The sequence below is a fragment of the Orbicella franksi genome, chromosome 1, assembly GCF_964199315.1.
Source record: "Orbicella franksi chromosome 1, jaOrbFran1.1, whole genome shotgun sequence".
NCBI classification, from domain to species: domain Eukaryota; kingdom Metazoa; phylum Cnidaria; class Anthozoa; order Scleractinia; family Merulinidae; genus Orbicella; species Orbicella franksi.
Window position 1 is genome coordinate 7261711 of NC_138145.1, and position 23351 is coordinate 7285061.

Sequence of the window (23351 nt, forward strand, 5' to 3'; positions counted from 1 at the left end):
TTAAGAAAAAAGATCTTGTCAATTCTTATCTTCATACTTATTTAACTTAACGATTTTACTTAATGATAGCGTTGTCTACTATAATTATTAGTTAAAATTGCTTCCTCAAAGATCTTCTATTATTCTTTAAACAATTTAGTTTTATTCGATTTGAAATGTGTTTTTCAGTTTCATATTTAATTACCTAAATTCTTATGAAGTGGCTCAAGGAAGGTAATGTTTCTCTACATCGACAAGTCCACAAGAGAGATTTTCCTAAAATTACTATCTAATTAAATAGATCCATCTCCTCCTCAAAAGACCCAACAATAACATTGCAATATGTAAGCGAGAGGCTTCTGCAACTCTTGGTTGTGCTCAAAACCTTTTTCATTAACCTCATGCCAAAAAGAATATGAAAAAGAACAACCGAACAAAATATGGGATATTGTTTCCGTTTGCTGATTACAGATGCAGTTGGGATTAGAAACGTATCCTATTTTACACAGGCGGTCATTAGTAAACAGAACAGAATTCAACACTTTGTACCGAAAGGAGCGTAGATACGGTTCATTAGCAGCCCTCACTGGCAGAAGAAATGCCTCTGAAACTTGCTTTTCATCAAGGCTAAATTCTTTCTTTACCTTGACCCATTTACTTGGCTTTTTCAATTTTATTCCAATTTCCAGTTATAGGAAAACAATAGTCAAAGTCACATTAGCGTTTGCCTTTACTGTGCTACGCAATGTTAGAAGATTGGAAAAAAATAAGCATTCATTATCAACACAATATTAAGATTAATAAATTTCTACGTGACTGAGACTGCCCTTCCGTCCAAAAAATTTTCGTTGCCGTTGCCGTCGTGGTTTCCTTGAACTCCTTAATGTCCGGAAAGTTAGAACACACGGGTAACTGAGAGCGCAAGGCGGTGTTTCGTAAGACATTTCCGTAAATTCAAATTCGTAATCATATTACCTTTGTGGGATAACTGCTTGCAAATGATTTGTTTCTCCGCCTCTTTTAGCGTAATTCCAAGAGTAGTTAACGCAATTTTCCTGTTTTTATTTTTTCTTTGGTGACATCAAACAATAAGTGTTTCTGATTTTCGTGAGTGGATAATTTCCAGCTAGAACTGATACGAAAAGTAAGTGTTCCATGAGTGGTGAATTCAATGTTTGGGCGTTAACAGGGTCTGAAGACAGATGTCAGCGAGGCATCAATTCTATACCAAACCCGGTTGTTCACTGCATCACATGACTAAAAAATGTATTATGGTTATGTTTGACAAAGGGAAATTGTGACAGGCGAGAGAGTTTACAAAACTGTTTGGCTACGTATATACCAGCCCAAAGGGAAATAAATAGACGGCTTTCTTGTCAATTTCAATTTAAAAACTGACTCTTCGTATATCACTTGCACAAAAAAGTGACTTGACTCAGCTCGAAAGCTCATTTCAAGGGCACCGCTTTAAATATTGCAAATGAGCCAACGGATAATAAAGTTATAAAATTGACAGTGGATCAGCAATTAAATCTCTTGACTGAATTAAGACATTGCCAAAGAGTCAGGTGATGAGAATAAATAGTAAATCAACTATGACATATTGTCTTGATGTCAAAATTTACAATATTTATTGCCAAATTTTCATCTTTCGCATACAAAAATCTACGAGAAAGAATGTAGCAACTAAGTATTGAATGTTTCATACTTTTAAGTGGAAAAAATATCAAACGTAAGATTTATTTTGCCAAATCGCTCGCATTGTGGGCTGAAATAGCGCCACAAAACACCAGCAACAGATTGTTTTCAGTCGTGTGTCGTGACGAAAGCTGACTCTATGCATTGTTAAAGAGGAGGCTAGGTAGAAGAAATGTACAATTTACCATCTCTTTGCGGCGTTCTTATTGGAAAAGGTCAGAGAAAAGAATTGGATTTACGTGTTTGAAAACTTTGTTTAAGTTCAATCTTGACACCAAAATTGCGGTACATATTCAAGAAGGGAAATCGATGCCCCCAGAATAACCATTACGTTTGATTTAGGGATTCTGGCTTTATAAATTACCCACAGACAGGTTGTAAGAACTGTTCTTGTGGCATATTGTGTAGATTTCATCTCGATACAGTCGCATTAAAGAGCATTAAATGAAGCGGCTGCAATTTGTGGCAGCTCGACTTAGCATGTTTTTTTAAAAAACTAAATCAGTGACGACTAAGATGTTCAACGACAAAATAGGAAAAAAATTCCAAAGTAATGCCAGGAGTGCGAATTTAATTCCTTACATGGTACAGTCACATGAAAAATGATAAGGAAAAACAGTACTTTTGTTTTAAGCGTCCTGTACAAAAGGGTTAAGGTTGTGAAGTTCTTAACCAGTGATTTGTAGAACAAAAAGTGAGAAACTTGCTGAACTGTAATTCAGAGGTGGATTGTTTATAAATTCAAGAGAAAGATATCTTTGCCATTTCGGTGCAAACGAAGATGTGATTTTCCAGCATACGCTCCGCTCCAGTTTTCACGTATTGTTCCTAGAAAGCGATAACAAATTCAAGTTAAAAAGTCGTTCATCACTGAAACGTGTTATGTCGATTATAGAAATGAACTCTATTATTTCTAAGAAATAGTGATCAACAGCTCATTTCTCCTTTCACCAGATGATGAGAATTTCAATTAATTTCAGTTAATTACAATAATATTAATTTCAACAAGATGATGAGAAAAAAGGAAGTCATCAACTTTGGATCATTGTCTTGCTGGAGCAGTGAATTGGCCATTTCCGAGTTTACCTTGTCCTTCTGTTTGAAAACGAGTTCTCGTGCAAAACCACTTTTGCGATGGAAGGCAAATTTCACCCTCGATTTCTGATTTTTTTCTAATTACTTTGTGTACGATGACAATTAAAAAATAAGATGGTCAATACGCAGACACGTGAGTTAAGTTATAATTATCCATTTCCAACGTTCAATAGTGCTGCCCACTTTGTTGCGAAAGTAAACAAGAAGTAAAGTTATATTATTCCATGATGATGATTAGTTTTCGATTTTCCATTATTTTATTGTAACCAGAAATAATTTGGCAACACTCTGTTAGAAATGCTGCGGGATAGCTTAAGGCATTGTAAAATTATTCAGTACCTTTAAGATTCCTGGAAGGAATATAGCCTAGAGTAATAAAATATTTCTGTTTGTCGTGAACGGATATTAAATTTTCCAGTTAGTACCGATAAAAAGTGGTAACTCCATACATGTTTGGAGCGTTTCTAGCTACGGTCTTGAGAGAGGTGTCGGCAAGGCATCAAATTCCCCAACAAACCCGTTCTCTGTATAAAATGACTTACTATACACGACAAGTTCAGTGAAAAAATAAAAGCACTCTGTTTAATATTTCCGACAGTGGGAAACCGACAAGCGAGATGGTTTACAAATCTGATTTTGCCATCAGTCTCCAAAACGAAATAGAGCTTTTCGTCTACCAATTTTGAGTTTAAAATATGTTTCTTCACACTTCAGTTACACAAATAAACAGTAATTTGAGGCTCACTTAAAGAATGGCTTGATTTAGCTCGAAAGATCATTTCATGGGCACTTTATAAAATAGTAAATGAGTCGAGTCAAATGCTTTGTCTTACGGATAAAAAGGGTTTAAAATTGATAGGGGAAGAGCAACGTGTTCGTCACGTATAAAATAGCGGCAAGGTAGAACTGAATGAACTTTTCAATTCTCAAGAACTAGAAATCAACATACAATTTCTCCTAGCTGTTTTTAAGGTAGCTGAAGTAGATCTACAGTTCTTATTCATTTTAGCAGAACACGTTGTTAACTTGACTTTCTATAGAATGATAATAGAATCCTCGTTAACGGATTTTGTGATAAAGAAGCACCCAAATATTGATGGCATCCTATCAAACCCAAACGATACGAATAGCTTGTGTATATGAAAAGAAATTAAAGAAAGAAAAAACTTGACATAGAGATTTGAAATTCTAGCGCTCATTCTTGTTAAACCAGTACAGTTGGCAAAATAGCATATAACGTCTCAGTGCACGTATTTTCAATTGTCTAGATAGCACTTACACTTGCCTTCTGACTGATCAATAATGATAATTCTTGTCAACAGGATCACAGATACTAGACGGATCCGTGAAGAAAATGGACTGCAGCACTTATCAATATTACATTCAACCACCTTAAAATAGTGTTAAAAAAGGAGGTCAGCAAGTCTTCGAAAAGAGTTAAACATTACTGACTTTTTGAAAGCTATTTCATCAATAAACAAGGCTTGCAAGGTAGCTTTCATCAGCATTTTCTTCTCTGAAACAATGTGAATCAAAGTATAATACTTAAGTGAAATTTCGCAAAGCCTTTCCTGGTGTTAAGAAGGTGTAAGGGCTAATTAAAGGACTCACAAAAAAGAGCTCTTGAAACCTTCTATAACATTAGATCATTAAATAACGAAAACAACATATATAAACAAGCCGCAAACTAAGTTTCCGGCCAAATCTTGTGTCCTTGTCCATTACTTTAAAACTTAAACGGTGTGTTAATAAATAAAGATCTAACCTCCCCCCCCCCCCCCCCCAATGATCGCAACATGTCAATCCAACATATCATAACATTTTGTGCGTAACATGTTGCACGCGCTTGGCCACCCTCTTGAGACATGTTCAATCATATTACGTGCTGATGGCTAATACTTCACCAAAACACCAAACATGTCCCAACAGGGTAGACAAACGCACACAACATGTTGGGAGGAGGTAGTAGGGAGCAAGATAACTCTTTTTCCCTCCTTCCTCCTCCCCAGAGGAGGTAGTAGCGAAAGAGTCATCTTGCTCCCTACTACCTCCTCTGGGGAGGAGGAAGGAGGGAAAAAGAGTCATCTTGCTCCCTACTACCTCCTACCAGGGAGCAAGATGACTCTTTTTCCCTCCTTGCTCCTCCCCAGAGGAGGTAGCAGGGAGCAAGATGACTCTTTTTCCCTCCTTGCTCCTCCCCAGAGGAGGTAGCAGGGAGCAAGATGACTCTTTTTCCCTCCTTGCTCCTCCCCAGAGGAGGTAGCAGGGAGCAAGATGACTCTTTTTCCCTCCTTGCTCCTCCCCAGAGGAGGTAGCAGGGAGCAAGATGACTCTTTTTCCCTCCTTGCTCCTCCCCAGAGGAGGTAGCAGGGAGCAAGATGACTCTTTTTCCCTCCTTGCTCCTCCCCAGAGGAGGTAGCAGGGAGCAAGATGACTCTTTTTCCCTCCTTGCTCCTCCCCAGAGGAGGTAGCAGGGAGCAAGATGACTCTTTTTCCCTCCTTGCTCCTCCCCAGAGGAGGTAGCAGGGAGCAAGATGACTCTTTTTCCCTCCTTGCTCCTCCCCAGAGGAGGTAGCAGGGAGCAAGATGACTCTTTTTCCCTCCTTGCTCCTCCCCAGAGGAGGTAGCAGGGAGCAAGATGACTCTTTTTCCCTCCTTGCTCCTCCCCAGAGGAGGTAGCAGGGAGCAAGATGACTCTTTTTCCCTCCTTGCTCCTCCCCAGAGGAGGTAGCAGGGAGCAAGATGACTCTTTTTCCCTCCTTGCTCCTCCCCAGAGGAGGTAGCAGGGAGCAAGATGACTCTTTTTCCCTCCTTGCCCCTCCCCAGAGGAGGTAGCAGGGAGCAAGATGACTCTTTTTCCCTCCTTGCTCCTCCCCAGAGGAGGTAGCAGGGAGCAAGATGACTCTTTTTCCCTCCTTGCCCCTCCCCAGAGGAGGTAGCAGGGAGCAAGATGACTCTTTTTCCCTCCTTGCCCCTCCCCAGAGGAGGTAGCAGGGAGCAAGATGACTCTTTTTCCCTCCTTGCCCCTCCCCAGAGGAGGTAGCAGGGAGCAAGATGACTCTTTTTCCCTCCTTGCCCCTCCCCAGAGGAGGTAGCAGGGAGCAAGATGACTCTTTTTCCCTCCTTGCCCCTCCCCAGAGGAGGTAGCAGGGAGCAAGATGACTCTTTTTCCCTCCTTGCCCCTCCCCAGAGGAGGTAGCAGGGAGCAAGATGACTCTTTTTCCCTCCTTGCTCCTCCCCAGAGGAGGTAGCAGGGAGCAAGATGACTCTTTTTCCCTCCTTGCTCCTCCCCAGAGGAGGTAGCAGGGAGCAAGATGACTCTTTTTCCCTCCTTGCTCCTCCCCAGAGGAGGTAGCAGGGAGCAAGATGACTCTTTTTCCCTCCTTGCTCCTCCCCAGAGGAGGTAGCAGGGAGCAAGATGACTCTTTTTCCCTCCTTGCTCCTCCCCAGAGGAGGTAGCAGGGAGCAAGATGACTCTTTTTCCCTCCTTGCTCCTCCCCAGAGGAGGTAGCAGGGAGCAAGATGACTCTTTTTCCCTCCTTGCTCCTCCCCAGAGGAGGTAGCAGGGAGCAAGATGACTCTTTTTCCCTCCTTGCTCCTCCCCAGAGGAGGTAGCAGGGAGCAAGATGACTCTTTTTCCCTCCTTGCTCCTCCCCAGAGGAGGTAGCAGGGAGCAAGATGACTCTTTTTCCCTCCTTGCTCCTCCCCAGAGGAGGTAGCAGGGAGCAAGATGACTCTTTTTCCCTCCTTGCTCCTCCCCAGAGGAGGTAGCAGGGAGCAAGATGACTCTTTTTCCCTCCTTGCTCCTCCCCAGAGGAGGTAGCAGGGAGCAAGATGACTCTTTTTCCCTCCTTGCTCCTCCCCAGAGGAGGTAGCAGGGAGCAAGATGACTCTTTTTCCCTCCTTGCTCCTCCCCAGAGGAGGTAGCAGGGAGCAAGATGACTCTTTTTCCCTCCTTGCTCCTCCCCAGAGGAGGTAGCAGGGAGCAAGATGACTCTTTTTCCCTCCTTGCTCCTCCCCAGAGGAGGTAGCAGGGAGCAAGATGACTCTTTTTCCCTCCTTGCTCCTCCCCAGAGGAGGTAGCAGGGAGCAAGATGACTCTTTTTCCCTCCTTGCTCCTCCCCAGAGGAGGTAGCAGGGAGCAAGATGACTCTTTTTCCCTCCTTGCTCCTCCCCAGAGGAGGTAGCAGGGAGCAAGATGACTCTTTTTCCCTCCTTGCTCCTCCCCAGAGGAGGTAGCAGGGAGCAAGATGACTCTTTTTCCCTCCTTGCTCCTCCCCAGAGGAGGTAGCAGGGAGCAAGATGACTCTTTTTCCCTCCTTGCTCCTCCCCAGAGGAGGTAGCAGGGAGCAAGATGACTCTTTTTCCCTCCTTGCTCCTCCCCAGAGGAGGTAGCAGGGAGCAAGATGACTCTTTTTCCCTCCTTGCTCCTCCCCAGAGGAGGTAGCAGGGAGCAAGATGACTCTTTTTCCCTCCTTGCTCCTCCCCAGAGGAGGTAGCAGGGAGCAAGATGACTCTTTTTCCCTCCTTGCTCCTCCCCAGAGGAGGTAGCAGGGAGCAAGATGACTCTTTTTCCCTCCTTGCCCCTCCCCAGAGGAGGTAGCAGGGAGCAAGATGACTCTTTTTCCCTCCTTGCCCCTCCCCAGAGGAGGTAGCAGGGAGCAAGATGACTCTTTTTCCCTCCTTGCCCCTCCCCAGAGGAGGTAGCAGGGAGCAAGATGACTCTTTTTCCCTCCTTGCCCCTCCCCAGAGGAGGTAGCAGGGAGCAAGATGACTCTTTTTCCCTCCTTGCCCCTCCCCAGAGGAGGTAGCAGGGAGCAAGATGACTCTTTTTCCCTCCTTGCCCCTCCCCAGAGGAGGTAGCAGGGAGCAAGATGACTCTTTTTCCCTCCTTGCCCCTCCCCAGAGGAGGTAGCAGGGAGCAAGATGACTCTTTTTCCCTCCTTGCCCCTCCCCAGAGGAGGTAGCAGGGAGCAAGATGACTCTTTTTCCCTCCTTGCCCCTCCCCAGAGGAGGTAGCAGGGAGCAAGATGACTCTTTTTCCCTCCTTGCCCCTCCCCAGAGGAGGTAGCAGGGAGCAAGATGACTCTTTTTCCCTCCTTGCCCCTCCCCAGAGGAGGTAGCAGGGAGCAAGATGACTCTTTTTCCCTCCTTGCTCCTCCCCAGAGGAGGTAGCAGGGAGCAAGATGACTCTTTTTCCCTCCTTGCTCCTCCCCAGAGGAGGTAGCAGGGAGCAAGATGACTCTTTTTCCCTCCTTGCTCCTCCCCAGAGGAGGTAGCAGGGAGCAAGATGACTCTTTTTCCCTCCTTGCTCCTCCCCAGAGGAGGTAGCAGGGAGCAAGATGACTCTTTTTCCCTCCTTGCTCCTCCCCAGAGGAGGTAGCAGGGAGCAAGATGACTCTTTTTCCCTCCTTGCTCCTCCCCAGAGGAGGTAGCAGGGAGCAAGATGACTCTTTTTCCCTCCTTGCTCCTCCCCAGAGGAGGTAGCAGGGAGCAAGATGACTCTTTTTCCCTCCTTGCTCCTCCCCAGAGGAGGTAGCAGGGAGCAAGATGACTCTTTTTCCCTCCTTGCTCCTCCCCAGAGGAGGTAGCAGGGAGCAAGATGACTCTTTTTCCCTCCTTGCTCCTCCCCAGAGGAGGTAGCAGGGAGCAAGATGACTCTTTTTCCCTCCTTGCTCCTCCCCAGAGGAGGTAGCAGGGAGCAAGATGACTCTTTTTCCCTCCTTGCTCCTCCCCAGAGGAGGTAGCAGGGAGCAAGATGACTCTTTTTCCCTCCTTGCTCCTCCCCAGAGGAGGTAGCAGGGAGCAAGATGACTCTTTTTCCCTCCTTGCTCCTCCCCAGAGGAGGTAGCAGGGAGCAAGATGACTCTTTTTCCCTCCTTGCTCCTCCCCAGAGGAGGTAGCAGGGAGCAAGATGACTCTTTTTCCCTCCTTGCTCCTCCCCAGAGGAGGTAGCAGGGAGCAAGATGACTCTTTTTCCCTCCTTGCTCCTCCCCAGAGGAGGTAGCAGGGAGCAAGATGACTCTTTTTCCCTCCTTGCTCCTCCCCAGAGGAGGTAGCAGGGAGCAAGATGACTCTTTTTCCCTCCTTGCTCCTCCCCAGAGGAGGTAGCAGGGAGCAAGATGACTCTTTTTCCCTCCTTGCTCCTCCCCAGAGGAGGTAGCAGGGAGCAAGATGACTCTTTTTCCCTCCTTGCTCCTCCCCAGAGGAGGTAGCAGGGAGCAAGATGACTCTTTTTCCCTCCTTGCTCCTCCCCAGAGGAGGTAGCAGGGAGCAAGATGACTCTTTTTCCCTCCTTGCTCCTCCCCAGAGGAGGTAGCAGGGAGCAAGATGACTCTTTTTCCCTCCTTGCTCCTCCCCAGAGGAGGTAGCAGGGAGCAAGATGACTCTTTTTCCCTCCTTGCTCCTCCCCAGAGGAGGTAGCAGGGAGCAAGATGACTCTTTTTCCCTCCTTGCTCCTCCCCAGAGGAGGTAGCAGGGAGCAAGATGACTCTTTTTCCCTCCTTGCTCCTCCCCAGAGGAGGTAGCAGGGAGCAAGATGACTCTTTTTCCCTCCTTGCTCCTCCCCAGAGGAGGTAGCAGGGAGCAAGATGACTCTTTTTCCCTCCTTGCTCCTCCCCAGAGGAGGTAGCAGGGAGCAAGATGACTCTTTTTCCCTCCTTGCTCCTCCCCAGAGGAGGTAGCAGGGAGCAAGATGACTCTTTTTCCCTCCTTGCTCCTCCCCAGAGGAGGTAGCAGGGAGCAAGATGACTCTTTTTCCCTCCTTGCTCCTCCCCAGAGGAGGTAGCAGGGAGCAAGATGACTCTTTTTCCCTCCTTGCTCCTCCCCAGAGGAGGTAGCAGGGAGCAAGATGACTCTTTTTCCCTCCTTGCTCCTCCCCAGAGGAGGTAGCAGGGAGCAAGATGACTCTTTTTCCCTCCTTGCTCCTCCCCAGAGGAGGTAGCAGGGAGCAAGATGACTCTTTTTCCCTCCTTGCTCCTCCCCAGAGGAGGTAGCAGGGAGCAAGATGACTCTTTTTCCCTCCTTGCTCCTCCCCAGAGGAGGTAGCAGGGAGCAAGATGACTCTTTTTCCCTCCTTGCTCCTCCCCAGAGGAGGTAGCAGGGAGCAAGATGACTCTTTTTCCCTCCTTGCTCCTCCCCAGAGGAGGTAGCAGGGAGCAAGATGACTCTTTTTCCCTCCTTGCTCCTCCCCAGAGGAGGTAGCAGGGAGCAAGATGACTCTTTTTCCCTCCTTGCTCCTCCCCAGAGGAGGTAGCAGGGAGCAAGATGACTCTTTTTCCCTCCTTGCTCCTCCCCAGAGGAGGTAGCAGGGAGCAAGATGACTCTTTTTCCCTCCTTGCTCCTCCCCAGAGGAGGTAGCAGGGAGCAAGATGACTCTTTTTCCCTCCTTGCTCCTCCCCAGAGGAGGTAGCAGGGAGCAAGATGACTCTTTTTCCCTCCTTGCTCCTCCCCAGAGGAGGTAGCAGGGAGCAAGATGACTCTTTTTCCCTCCTTGCTCCTCCCCAGAGGAGGTAGCAGGGAGCAAGATGACTCTTTTTCCCTCCTTGCTCCTCCCCAGAGGAGGTAGCAGGGAGCAAGATGACTCTTTTTCCCTCCTTGCTCCTCCCCAGAGGAGGTAGCAGGGAGCAAGATGACTCTTTTTCCCTCCTTGCTCCTCCCCAGAGGAGGTAGCAGGGAGCAAGATGACTCTTTTTCCCTCCTTGCTCCTCCCCAGAGGAGGTAGCAGGGAGCAAGATGACTCTTTTTCCCTCCTTGCTCCTCCCCAGAGGAGGTAGCAGGGAGCAAGATGACTCTTTTTCCCTCCTTGCTCCTCCCCAGAGGAGGTAGCAGGGAGCAAGATGACTCTTTTTCCCTCCTTGCTCCTCCCCAGAGGAGGTAGCAGGGAGCAAGATGACTCTTTTTCCCTCCTTGCTCCTCCCCAGAGGAGGTAGCAGGGAGCAAGATGACTCTTTTTCCCTCCTTGCTCCTCCCCAGAGGAGGTAGCAGGGAGCAAGATGACTCTTTTTCCCTCCTTGCTCCTCCCCAGAGGAGGTAGCAGGGAGCAAGATGACTCTTTTTCCCTCCTTGCTCCTCCCCAGAGGAGGTAGCAGGGAGCAAGATGACTCTTTTTCCCTCCTTGCTCCTCCCCAGAGGAGGTAGCAGGGAGCAAGATGACTCTTTTTCCCTCCTTGCTCCTCCCCAGAGGAGGTAGCAGGGAGCAAGATGACTCTTTTTCCCTCCTTGCTCCTCCCCAGAGGAGGTAGCAGGGAGCAAGATGACTCTTTTTCCCTCCTTGCTCCTCCCCAGAGGAGGTAGCAGGGAGCAAGATGACTCTTTTTCCCTCCTTGCTCCTCCCCAGAGGAGGTAGCAGGGAGCAAGATGACTCTTTTTCCCTCCTTGCTCCTCCCCAGAGGAGGTAGCAGGGAGCAAGATGACTCTTTTTCCCTCCTTGCTCCTCCCCAGAGGAGGTAGCAGGGAGCAAGATGACTCTTTCCATGGTTAATTTATTCATATATTCAATTTAGGTAATGACTCCAGAAATCGTAATAAACAAGGTGGAAATGCTTTTATTATTTTCCTTTACTTTGCTTGGAAGGAGAATTACTTTGCATTGAAATTTAGTTGAATCCAAGATACATTTTTTATTCCTTAAGTGGAGCGGAATGCCTCAAGAAAATCGTCAGTGAGAGATACCCCTACACGATATTTCGGGCACAGTGGTTTATCTTTTGTCCAAAATTCCCCAAAATCTTACCGGGGAATATTGTTAGAAGAGCATTAATTTCTGTTCCTCAAACCTCCACTCCACTGAATGAAACAATCACGCGTGAGGAATAAATTTCTTTTATAATCCTTTACTTTTTTAGGAAGGAGATTTGGAGGGAAGTATATGTCTTAACCATAATCTCTTAATCTTTCCTTTTAAAGTCAAAAGTGGTTACATTTTCAGTAAAACTTCCTCCCAAAGTAATTTTCTTTAAGATGGTCAAGGTTTAGGAAACGGCTGAAAGACTAGACTGCTTATTTATGCCCATAGTGTCGACACAGTGTAGTTTAGTCTTACCGCTACTTCTTAACCTTTAACCCTCTCAGAGAAAAGTACTTTGGGAGGAAGTCTACCTCATATTACAACCCCTTTTTGAACTTTAAAGGGCGAGTGGAGGATTATGGATGAGAGTTAAACTTCCTCTTCAAATATTCTCTCCAGGAAAGTAAAGGATTATGGACGAGATTTAATCCTCCTTCGCGATTGTTTCATTCAGGGGAGTGGGGGTTTTGGGGGACAGGAATTAAGACTCTTCGAACAATCTTCCCCTGTAAGATGGTGGGGGATTTTTGGCCGAAGATAAACTACTGTGCACAATGGCTCGTGTAGGGGTATCTCCCGATTTTTTTATTATCTGACGATTTTTTTCTGGCATTGCCCTCTTCTTTGGGAATGAGCAATGTTCATTGGATTAAACTGAATTTAAATGCAAAGTAAAGGACAACGACACAGGTTTGACCGCACTCACCTTTCTGGTTCTGCGGTATATTTTTTTCTACAGCTATTTTCTAAATAATATTTTATCACAGGAAGGTGTAAGAGCTTATTGGATTCTAGTCTTTAATTTGCTCTTTGCACCTTCCTTACATCAGCTAAGTTTACTTTCGTTATTTGCGAAAATCTCTATCTTTTTATTCTTCCCTCATACAGACTTGATATTATATATATTCACGTCCGCTTCATTTGTTAATCAACTATTCCATCGTAACTTACTATGAGGATCGACAGATTTACGATAAACGGAGTACAGGTGCTTTTCTTAAAGTTTATTTCCAAGTTCAAAGAGAATTTATTTGAAAGTGTTTCTGCATTTGTCTTTTAGCCAGTTGTTCGCTGTGGTATATCATTGTTCACTTTCTTTACTATTCCTCAGGCTACCTGTTGATCGAATCAAATATTAACAGTTCATCAGAATGTGTCACGCAGAATCAACATGTATTATTATGCGCCGAACTGTCGGAGTGAGGGTGCTGCTGCGATACCCTCCTACTCGTTCTATATTTTCTTTCCAAATAAAGCTTACGGTGTTTACATACATAATGAAATGTTCACAAGGTAACGTTAGCTTTTGGCTTCAGAAAAAAATAAACAAATACTAAGCAAAATAAACTAGTCGTTTAAATATAGAACTCTTACTAAATGATTGCCAATTAAATCTCTACACTTTAAAACGTCACCATAGTGTTATCGAGCGCAGAATGAACCGTCTTTTGAGTCCATCTTTCAGCTTTGTCCGAGCGATTATCAGTTTTTTTTCTAAAATTTCGAGTGCTGTGACAGCAAATGGCCTTGTTTCACTGAGCCTTCTGGAGAATTTGATTATCCATTCAATATTTCTAAATCCTCTGCCGAAACTTCGGCGAGACGAGAAAAAATGTCCCTATTTTGCAGACTATCTTCAACCCCTGAATAGTAATGCATGATCGTACAAGATATACCTTAGCCAATCAAAATGCAGTATTGCATTAGTATAATCCGGTAGATTTGTACTAATGATAAACAGATTACTGTACCGTTGTCAAGCACAATAACTGTTGGTTATTAATTCTTACATAATGATCAAGAGTGATCACAATAAAACGTTTCCATGAAATCATTATGAAGACTGATTGACTTTGTGAATTCTTTTGTTAGAAAACATTTTTGGACCTAGAAATTTTAAAGTTAAAATTGTAAATTTCATTTTCAAAGTTAAAACTTTAACTTTGCAGCAACTATTTACTTCTGCTGGCATGTTGATACGACCTTTTTTCCTTACTTATGATCAACAACACGCTTTGCCTCGATCTGAACCAGTAGGGAAGAAATGACTTGCATTTAATGTCTGTTTTCAGGTTTTCTGAACTGTACTTAACAAATCTTAAGAAAGAAACTGACATATTCATTTCCACTTGTCTTATTCGCATCCTTGGATGGGCCGTGGCTCAATATTTCTCTGCAAACTGAAGTCGAGTGATACAAAACTTAAGCCCTGCTCCGCTGTGTTAATACTTGGTTGGATTATCGCTTACAGAAAACAGCACCTCTTGTCAAAGATAGTTTTTTATGTTTTTGGTATCCTTAAAGGGACACAGTCGGCTTTGGGACCGCGCTGACCTGGACACTAGTTTTCTCACTTTGGAAAAGTTCACCTCAACCTGAAAGCAAAGATACTCGTCGAGTACATCTAGAAATCCGCTTCAATCTTCGCAGTGTTTTGCTTGATTTTCAATCGTTTACTGAAAAACCTGTTTTTGAGTGGGCTTTTGCTCATCCTATGTTTTGTATCATATTTGGTTAAACACAGTATGGATCGTGTCTCTGTGATATGCAAATTAACTATGAAATCAGATGGTATCAAATGCGCATGTGCTCCAGCTGACTGTGTCCCTTTAACTTTTAATAGGGTACCACCGATTCATGCTTCAAAAGTATTGATATTATTGATAAAAGAACGTAAAACCGAAAAATCAAAAATAAAGCCTCTCCAGTCTTTTCAAGGCACTGGACGTTTTTTTAAGCTTTTCGAAATATATGAACTGATTATGTCGTTCTCAAACCTTTTTATCAGCCTAGCGTTTTTGTCAGTAGTCCGACATCACCAAGTCCAATTACATCCTTTACAGGGACAGGATCCGGTACTTCTTTTTTTATTAGGTTACGTTGGTCCTTGCAAATTGACCTTGTGTTTTCACTGCTTACCAAAGCGTGGCTTATTTAACTATCAGAAACCATAGTACACTTGCCTGCCAAGGAGTTGAAAAACAAATATTGCTTCGGAAACAACATCAAAACTCGATCTGCTATTACCGACCAGCTAAGAAATAGACTGACAAATGCGGGGTAAAAATACAACCTTTATCAGCAATGATGTGAAATGATTTCCTGCTGCAAATTATTAACGACCTGTTAACATGTCCACGACTAAATTTCCTCACGGTTACGTGTTTGATTCTCGGTTCCAGTTTCTTATAGGTCATCGATACAATTTCAAGCATATCCTTAAGACAGTTGCATTTGTTCAAATCATAGTTAACAGAGGGAATGGTTAAGGATCCCAGCAAACATCAAAAAAGCAAACAAACAGGCTAAGAGTTATGTTGGAAGGTCTTTGACCCTGTACATCTTTTTGTTTTATGCTCCTAGACTGTGCATGAATTACGTAATCGCAATGTTTCTATTGGTTAGCTGTATGAGCACACATAACAACTTTTTGTATTTTTCCAGATTTTGGGCAGGGTCAACCTCCCTCCCCCGCCCCAAACAGCCAACAAAAACATACAACAAAGAAATTTGCCATGATTCATAATCATTTCCCTCTATTAACCATGTTCAAATGTATCGTGTTTAAGTACTTTCTTATCTCACTTTAATTATTAATTGCCAATGCGTCTCGAAACAGTATTTAGGTCAATGCTCTTTCCAGTATCTTGATAAAGTGAAAACATTGGAAACTGACGCAGATCAATATAAATAACTAAACTTGGTAACTCCTTGTTAAAACAATCAGGGAACGTTTTGTTGTGTCAATTAGTTCACTGCTTTTCTTGACGCTCCTGTGGCAAACAAGCACACTCAAAGGTGTTTTATGAATTTTGGTGTACTTTTCTAAGCTCAAGTCCATGTTTTAGACATTTTTATGGTTTTTACAAAGTCTTAATTAAGAAAAAAAAATTGAATCGCCATATTTTTTAGTATTTTCAAACTTTTTGACATATTTGCAAATTTTGAAATCCAAGATGGAGGTCCTTTTTAAAAGCACGATATCAGTTTTACCTGACAAGTTATTGCACGAAACTTAACATTTCTAGATGATTTATCACCACATACTGCATATATGTTTTATTACTATACCGCATTTATAATTTGATGAACATGGAAAGAGACGCTCTCAGTTAACCTTCACCCTTTGCAGGTTCTAAAATTTGTTTCATTTTTAAGAACTCCATATCAGAGATAAAAAGGATAGACGAATATGATTAAAATTCAAAAGGTTTGTTCAAAAGTTCCAAAGCAAAAATTAAACCTTAATGATAATTATGTCTTGAAACCTTTCCTCAGGAATACTGCTTGTAAATACTTCTTGTAAAATCACGGTTCCTGCACTAAGTGAGACTAGTTTCTAACTTCTGATAATAACGTTTTCCAATGCAATAACTTTGTACTAATCTTCCTTATGTCGAATCGATGTAAAACTTTTACACTGAGTTGCTAAAATGAGCTTAGATCAGGAGCCATAATCGGGGACGGAGGCCGTAAGCACGCGCCATTTCTAGTATTGGGGCTGTCCCTATGATATGGGACAATTTTTCTATTTTTAGAACAAATTGCGCCATCGTGTGCGGAAAGCGCGCGTACACGCTGCGAGGATTTTTGCGGTTGTAGCGCGGGGGCAATGGCATCCGAAATTCCAGACATGTTTTATGCTTTTGGCCCACAACTCAATACGTTTATGTCTGTTGGAATTTTGCTCAAATATTTTCGTGGTAAGCTGCTCCAATTCGACTGAAGTAAGGATGTGTCGAATTTAGGTATGTCCCGTTTTATATCACTCAGACCAAGTTGTGTTCCGCTGCTTCTTTTACAAGAGTTCCACATTACTCCACTATAAATTTCACATATGCTGAAGATTAACAGCTTTTCCGTAACACAGCAAAAAAACTGGTTGGAAAAATTTGGATATTGCAGCGTTTTAGGACTTCAAAGTTTCCCTCCTCTTGCCACACGCTTGGGGGATTTCGCCAGAGTCTATCGCCACCGAAAAGTAGTAAGCAATTGCAAGTTTGCATTTCGCCTGAATTGTAAGTAACACTTGATATTTCATCAAGGCCCAATAAGTTTACGTCTGTAGACACGGCTAGGCTTTGTTTGTGTAAAAATTCAATAAATTGTCTGTTGTCGATGAATAAGAGCGCCCGCCGATCCGTGTTTTTTGCAGTCAGTAAACATGACAAATTGGGCTTCCGCAATAATATCTCTAGTTTTTAAATATGTTCAGGGTTGATAAATGTTTGAGAACATATTAAACTGCTTAGCTGAAAATATGTGAATACAACAGGAATAATCAGCAAAGTTACGATGACGTTTTCTTTAATCAACTCGAATAACGATTTCGATTTTGTTGGCTGAGTTATCAAAACTCCTTGTCTATTTTATTTTCGCAGCTCACGTAGGGGCCAAACCACCCCCCTAATGTTTCATGAAGGCTATATTTGCTTGGTTTATATATTTCTGAACCAAGTTTGGCAGATGAACTTTCTTTGTTCTCCAGTTTATTTAATTTGGAAGTTGTGACAAAATGTGAGATTATGACGTCATAATTGATGACGTCACCAAAACGTGCTATAATTTTTTGTAAAATCTGATGTAAAGATTATATCATTGGAAAGGCCTTGCCTTGAGGAGTAAAATGCCGGAAACCGTTTTTTGCTATGATGATTATTTTTTGAGATATGGTAAATTAAATATTTTTTTGCTGTCCCCCCCGGAATTTGCTTAACCATACTGTCCTTCTTAAGTCAGTCTCTCTGGTTTATTTTTTTTCAGTCTTTTTCTAGGAAGGCTAATAATCTAGAGAAATAGAAAGCTTGATGTTGTCAAAAATCGTATGGTTTTAGAAATTTGATTTTCGACTTTGTTAGGATAGTATTAACAGTAAAAAAACGGGTGACGTCACAATTTATGACGTAAAAAAACTTATTTTAACGCAATAACACTAGAGGGATAATTTTTTATTCCGATTTTCTTCTTTATTTTTGCTTTAGTCATCTGGCACATCACATGTGCAACATAGCTGCATTTGCTGGAACAAAATTACGGCTCCAATTTGGTGATTTTTCTCAAGGGGGGGACTCCATATTTTGCAGAGTTATTTTTCATATTTAAAAATACCATATTTCATGCAATTTTTGTGATATGGACAAATTTTTTTCGGGTTTCAACTCCCCTTGATGTCCTCTTTCCAACACATTGTACAAAATATGCATATTAAAAACTTCAAAAGTGGCAAGAAACATGACGTCATCACTGTGACGTCACAACTTCGACATTTACTGACATTTTTCACATAAATATAATTGGCAATAGGTCTCCTGCTCTTCTGCCAAGTTTGGTGTAGAAAGAGTCAATATTTTTTAAGTAATGCGAAATAATGTGAAATATCCAAGAACTGATGAAACATTTGGGGGGTGGTTTGGCCCCTAGCTGTGTAAAATTTCACTACGTTGAAGAAACACACATGATAGTAGCCTTTTGGCGTTAGTGAAAATTGTTGCAGAATCTCAGCACAAAAGATAACGAAAGAAATCTTTGTCAAGATTTGTTGCCAATTAGCTACAATTGAAAACACAGACTCGGACTTTAAAGTGCACGCCCTGGAGCTACTTGTACGCGTCAGACGTTCCTTCCAAAACTTGCCAAATGAGCAGAAATAATAAGAAACTATCAAAAACAGGTTTTGGTTATGATTAAGCACTGTTTGAGAAATTCACAAATTACCTCGATACCAGAGTAGAGAGATTTCTTACATAAACTTTATTCTTTAGACAACATCCAGGCGAGAACCCATGACATGTGCGTGGATCCGCGCGGATGTATGTCCGAGTCAGGGTGGCGCAATTTGTTCTAAAAATAGCAAAAGTGCCCCATATCATTAGGTGCGCGCAGATCCCGAGACTTACGGTCTCCGTCCCCGGTTATGGCTCTTGCTTAGATTGAAGATTGTTTATTTTTTACGGAAAACGACATTCCAAGGAAGCGGGAGACTGCGCGTGCAGCAATTAACATACTATGTAAATTCAAAGCTTTCTAAAGTTTTCGATTCTATTTTATCTATTTTCCATTTCACTATTACATTTCATAAGTGTAAACAGTAGTTTTGATACCTTTTGACATGTGTACTTGTTTTATTTATCTATTTTTCTCTGGGTCCATTTTTATTTATTTATTTATTTATTTATTTATATATATATATATATTTTTTTTTTTTTTTTTTTTTTTTTTTTTTTTTTGCTGTTTGTTTCAAAATGTTTCGACCATTACTTCAGTTTATCATTACAGCTACCCTGAGAGACTAGCGTCACATATTTATTCTAGCTGGAATGTTATTTGTTTGCTGTTTGCTTGAATACTGACACAAAAACTTTATTCACATGCAACAAACTGTTGTTTTCTTGAGAAAAAGAAAATACTCAAACTACACTTTGAAATCTATGTCAGTGAAACATCGCTACATCGAAAACATGACATTTCTCTAAAGGCTTGAGCCCACTTGTGCCCGGACACGTGCAAGTACGTATCGAAACCAAACAACGCTCGTAAATATTTTCAGCCACCTGTTCTCTGTTCTAAACGTTAATTTTCCATGTTAAATGGTGTAGCAAGACACTAATTTGCCCTAGGCGATGATATTTTTTCATTCACCTCCATGTTTAACACTGTACTTATATCAGTTACACAGACCAAAAAGTAGTGCATGTTTATATAGATTGGTCAAGCTTCGAACATTGATGACCGAAAAATGATCGTGTTTGGCAAAGCGCAATTAGAATTGTCATGCCGATAAAGTCATGAGCTCTATCAGTCGTTATAAATTAAGTTGCTGTTCGTTCTTGAATGCCTGACAATACTATTTTAAAACACATTTGATTTTGAGTAATTCCTTCTCTAAATGAATCGCCTTTAAAGTTCATTTGCGGCCTCGTATAAGGAAAGCACTGTTCGCACTGCAAATTATCATTGTACTATTAAACTGGAATTGTTCTCGTAAATTGTCGTACATGCTTCTCTGTCTGCAGCGTAAGTGGATCACTTCCTTAAATCTTCGTTCGCAAAGCCAAGCCGAGAGTAAGCTGAAATGCTACGTTAGAATCTTTGTTTTTCACAATGTTTATATCAAAATAAATTTGTAACAATTTCTAGTACCACCACCACATTTTTATTCTGTTAAATTTGAATTCAAAATGTTAGGAAAAAGCACTTCAATTTTGCATTGCGGAGAATATTCGGCCGTTTCAAGTTGTCCTTTAAAATAATAAATTGCGATGTTCAACCTTCCACTTCAGTCTCGTACTCAAAATATTAATTTTCCCAATTGATTGTCATACATTTCTTTTGTTGTTAGTTTATGAATTTGGTAACATTGCCTTTGTAACATACTTGACAACGCAACGAGGTACGATGTTATATTTTGATCACTCTTGGACTGAATCCGTTAATGGTAAACGACTAGAGAAACAAGAAAACGACTTATCTGAAGTAAGATATTTCCAGGCCAGGGTCCAAGAGCCAGTACACTGCTATGCAAAATGACTATACATTTCTTTGAAAGGGCGTTAAACCTAGAAAGAAAGGAAACATCAACAAAATAGCTGGTTAATATTGATTGTATCACTTAACACTTACTGTTTTCACAATGTTCTTACGAAGGTTATAATAATTAACACCAGCATGTTTTATTCTGTAACTTTGATTCCATTATGTTACTGGACAAGTCTCCAATCTTCAAGTAAAATTCTTCTTACTAGTTACAATATATCCTGATTCCAATATTTTCTCTCCAACTGAAATGCTTATAACAAGGGTCAGGAAGGCATTTATATGGTCAGACCCTGATCACTCTTTGGACTGAAACCGTTCAATGGTAAACAGAGAAGAAAACGACTTACCTGAAAAAAGGTGTTTTGCTGGCTGTCAACTTGAACCAGGCTTCGAGAGCTTACACACTTTGATCCAGCATGGCTACACTTTCTATTGAAACGATGTTTGCATTCAACCTGGTGATAAAAAGAGTAGAAAACAACAAATTAAATTACTTTTCAACGATTATCGGATCTCCAGTTGTGTTAATTTCGAATATTTGCCCCTAAATACACATTTACAGTGCTTTTCTAAAGCTTTACTTTATTGAAATTGATGAACAAATCTCTCGCAATCGTGTACTTTTAAGAATTCGTTCGGACATCAGAACAATTCCTCGTTGCCCAACCGGTATGTACGAGTTTATGGCTTCGAATCCCGTCACGGACGGAGATGTTCAATTCTTTGTCCCAAACTCACCACACGATCAAAATTTCATCTTTCACTACTCCCGATTAGATTTCTCTACAGGATACTTGGAATGACACAGTTATTAAAGTGGTCGACGACAAATTCAAGTAAAATAAGGAAAGGGTGAACTTATCTGAATTAAGATTTTTCCAATATGTCATATATAGTGCACCAGCGTTCAAGAATTACACACTGCAATCCAAAATGGCCTCACTTTCTCTTCAATATCCGAGTTCACCTGGCAAAAAGGGAGATTAAACATAAAACGAACTATTTTTTTCATCAACAAATTCGAGACGTGTTTATACATTTAATAACAGGCAATTCTGCAGTGACTTCTCAAAGCAGGTATCAATACTGTACGGTAAAATTATTTAAGAAAACACTAAATTTTTGTTGGCTGGTAAATCTCAAACAAACTTCCTGGTTCTGCCGAGGACATTAAAATAGTTAAAGATATTCTCTACAAGATACTTTAAAATGTATTGACATGGAAGGAGATTTTATTAACTTTAGACTGAAACCGAAAAAAAAGGAAAATTTGAGGTGCTGGACTTATTGTAGAGAAAAAGCGTTTCCAGCCATTAGCAAGCAGTGAACTACTGATTGAAACCACCGAGTCCAAGAGCTAACGAAGTTGTTTTTCTTGCATTGGCGAATTTTCAGTCCTTCGTTTCATAAATTTTCCAGAAACCAAGTGAGGCAAGGTGCAAATAAATTTCTAACACCGGCAAAAAATATTTTATGAACGTTACTGCTGACCTTTGGTGGTACATTTAGACAACATTTCTCAGTTAATGAATAGAAAACTGCGAAGATAATATCTGGTCTATCTGAACCAAGATGTTTGCAATACTTACATTGTACCAAAGAACATTAGAGCCACGCACTGTCGTACAAAATGGACTTGTTTTCTCTCAGCATATCTTTTTTAAAACCTGCATGAAAAAGAATAGAGGAAGCTTTGATACACTGACTTTTAAAAACTGCGTTAGGCTTAGGAATTTGGTCAAAAAAATGCAGAGCTAGCGGTTCACAGAGACATTTAAAGCATAAATACTATTCAGACAGCGTTTAAACGCACAAAGCAGTATAAAGTTATTATTTTTTTGCTACATGAAGACAGTTTATTTGGTTATTTCCCTCAGGATGTACTCTAGATAATAAAAGAAAATCAATTATTTTCTTCCTTGGACTGATACTGTAAATGGTATAAGACAGAAGAGTTAAGAAAATGAGAACGAACTTATCTGACTATAAAATCTTTCAGATGTCGTCTAATTGCATCGAAGCGAAGGGTAAAACACTACAATCCAAAATGGCTGCATTTTCATTCAATGCACGTGCACTCTGTGTTCAGCCTTGGAAAAAAGAGAGCAAATGTCAATAAATGAAGTAAATCTCCTTTATTCAATAGAACAGTCTTGTAGTTGTATGATGTTGCTATTTTCAGGCATATTACATTGTATTCGCTAGCCTGAAATCAAGAGACTAGAGAAATGCATTTTATAGTGGTGACTGGCTTTCTTTTCGCTCAGAAAATTTACTGAGTACAAACGTGTTAGGTCTGGGATTCTGGTGGTATATTGTATTTCGATCAATCTTGCTCTGAATTAAATCGTTTACCAGGAAAACGACGAACAAATGACAAAACTGCGATGTACTTATCTGGAATCAGTCATTTCCTGTAGTCAACTACCAGGTTGCGCTAGAGCCCAAGAACTACAACCTGCAATCCAAAAAGGTTTCTGGTGCATTTTAATTTAAATTACAATACACTAGAACAAAAAAATCATAAAATTGCAGCAAGGGTCAAACTGAACCATAGCAATCAATTTATCGTGATAGCTATCTTAGTCAGAATTTTTAAATCAGACTTTGCAACAAGGTCAGATCATACTTGTAAAATAAAGATAAAGTAAAACCTAGAATTTACCTGAAATTGGAGTTGATCGCAAAATGAAGAGACTGATAAGGAGAGAACGTAGCTTCAAAGCTGAACACGGCTGCTCATAATAGACTACGAGTAGTCCGTCTTTCACTTAGTCCGTCGTGCGTGACGCGAAAGAAATTCGCGAGAGAAAAATGGCCGCACGATATCCTAGGGGCTAGGAGCGCGCGAAAGGAGGGACTACCGCCTAAGCCCAAGGGTTTGCCCTTTCACGGCCGAGTGATTTTTCGGTGTAGGATTTCTCATCTTGACGTCCTCTTATTATCGCCTGTTATCAATAGCCCAGGGAGATCTGAATAAAATTGCTCTACTCTACTCTTCAAGTAGCCAGGCAAAAACATATGCCGTGAGAAGTATATCTTCGTTCAGTGTTCGTTCAGCGAAACTGCCAAAGAAGTTTTAAACAGAAGACGGCGAATGAGACCTCTTGTAAGGATTTTCGCTGCGTCTAAAAGTTATTGTGAAAATTTCAACAGAGTTTCAACCGAGAATTTACATTATACATTATACATTATACATAGGAGATCATCCAACTGCGGTGAAATGTTTGCCGATAGCAGCGGAAAATTTCAGGTG

The 23351-nt window shown here is 41.6% G+C and overlaps 1 long non-coding RNA gene across 1 annotated transcript in view; it reads right to left on the reverse strand.

Moving 5' to 3' along the window:
* Positions 1-4783: 4783 nt before the first annotated feature.
* LOC145475964 (uncharacterized) overlaps positions 4784-23351 on the reverse strand; it is a 76423-nt gene continuing 57855 nt past the window's right edge. The window contains exon 3 of the long non-coding RNA XR_014046757.1: positions 4784-4875. This is a non-coding gene — a long non-coding RNA (uncharacterized LOC145475964). The remainder of the gene's footprint in view (positions 4876-23351) is intronic.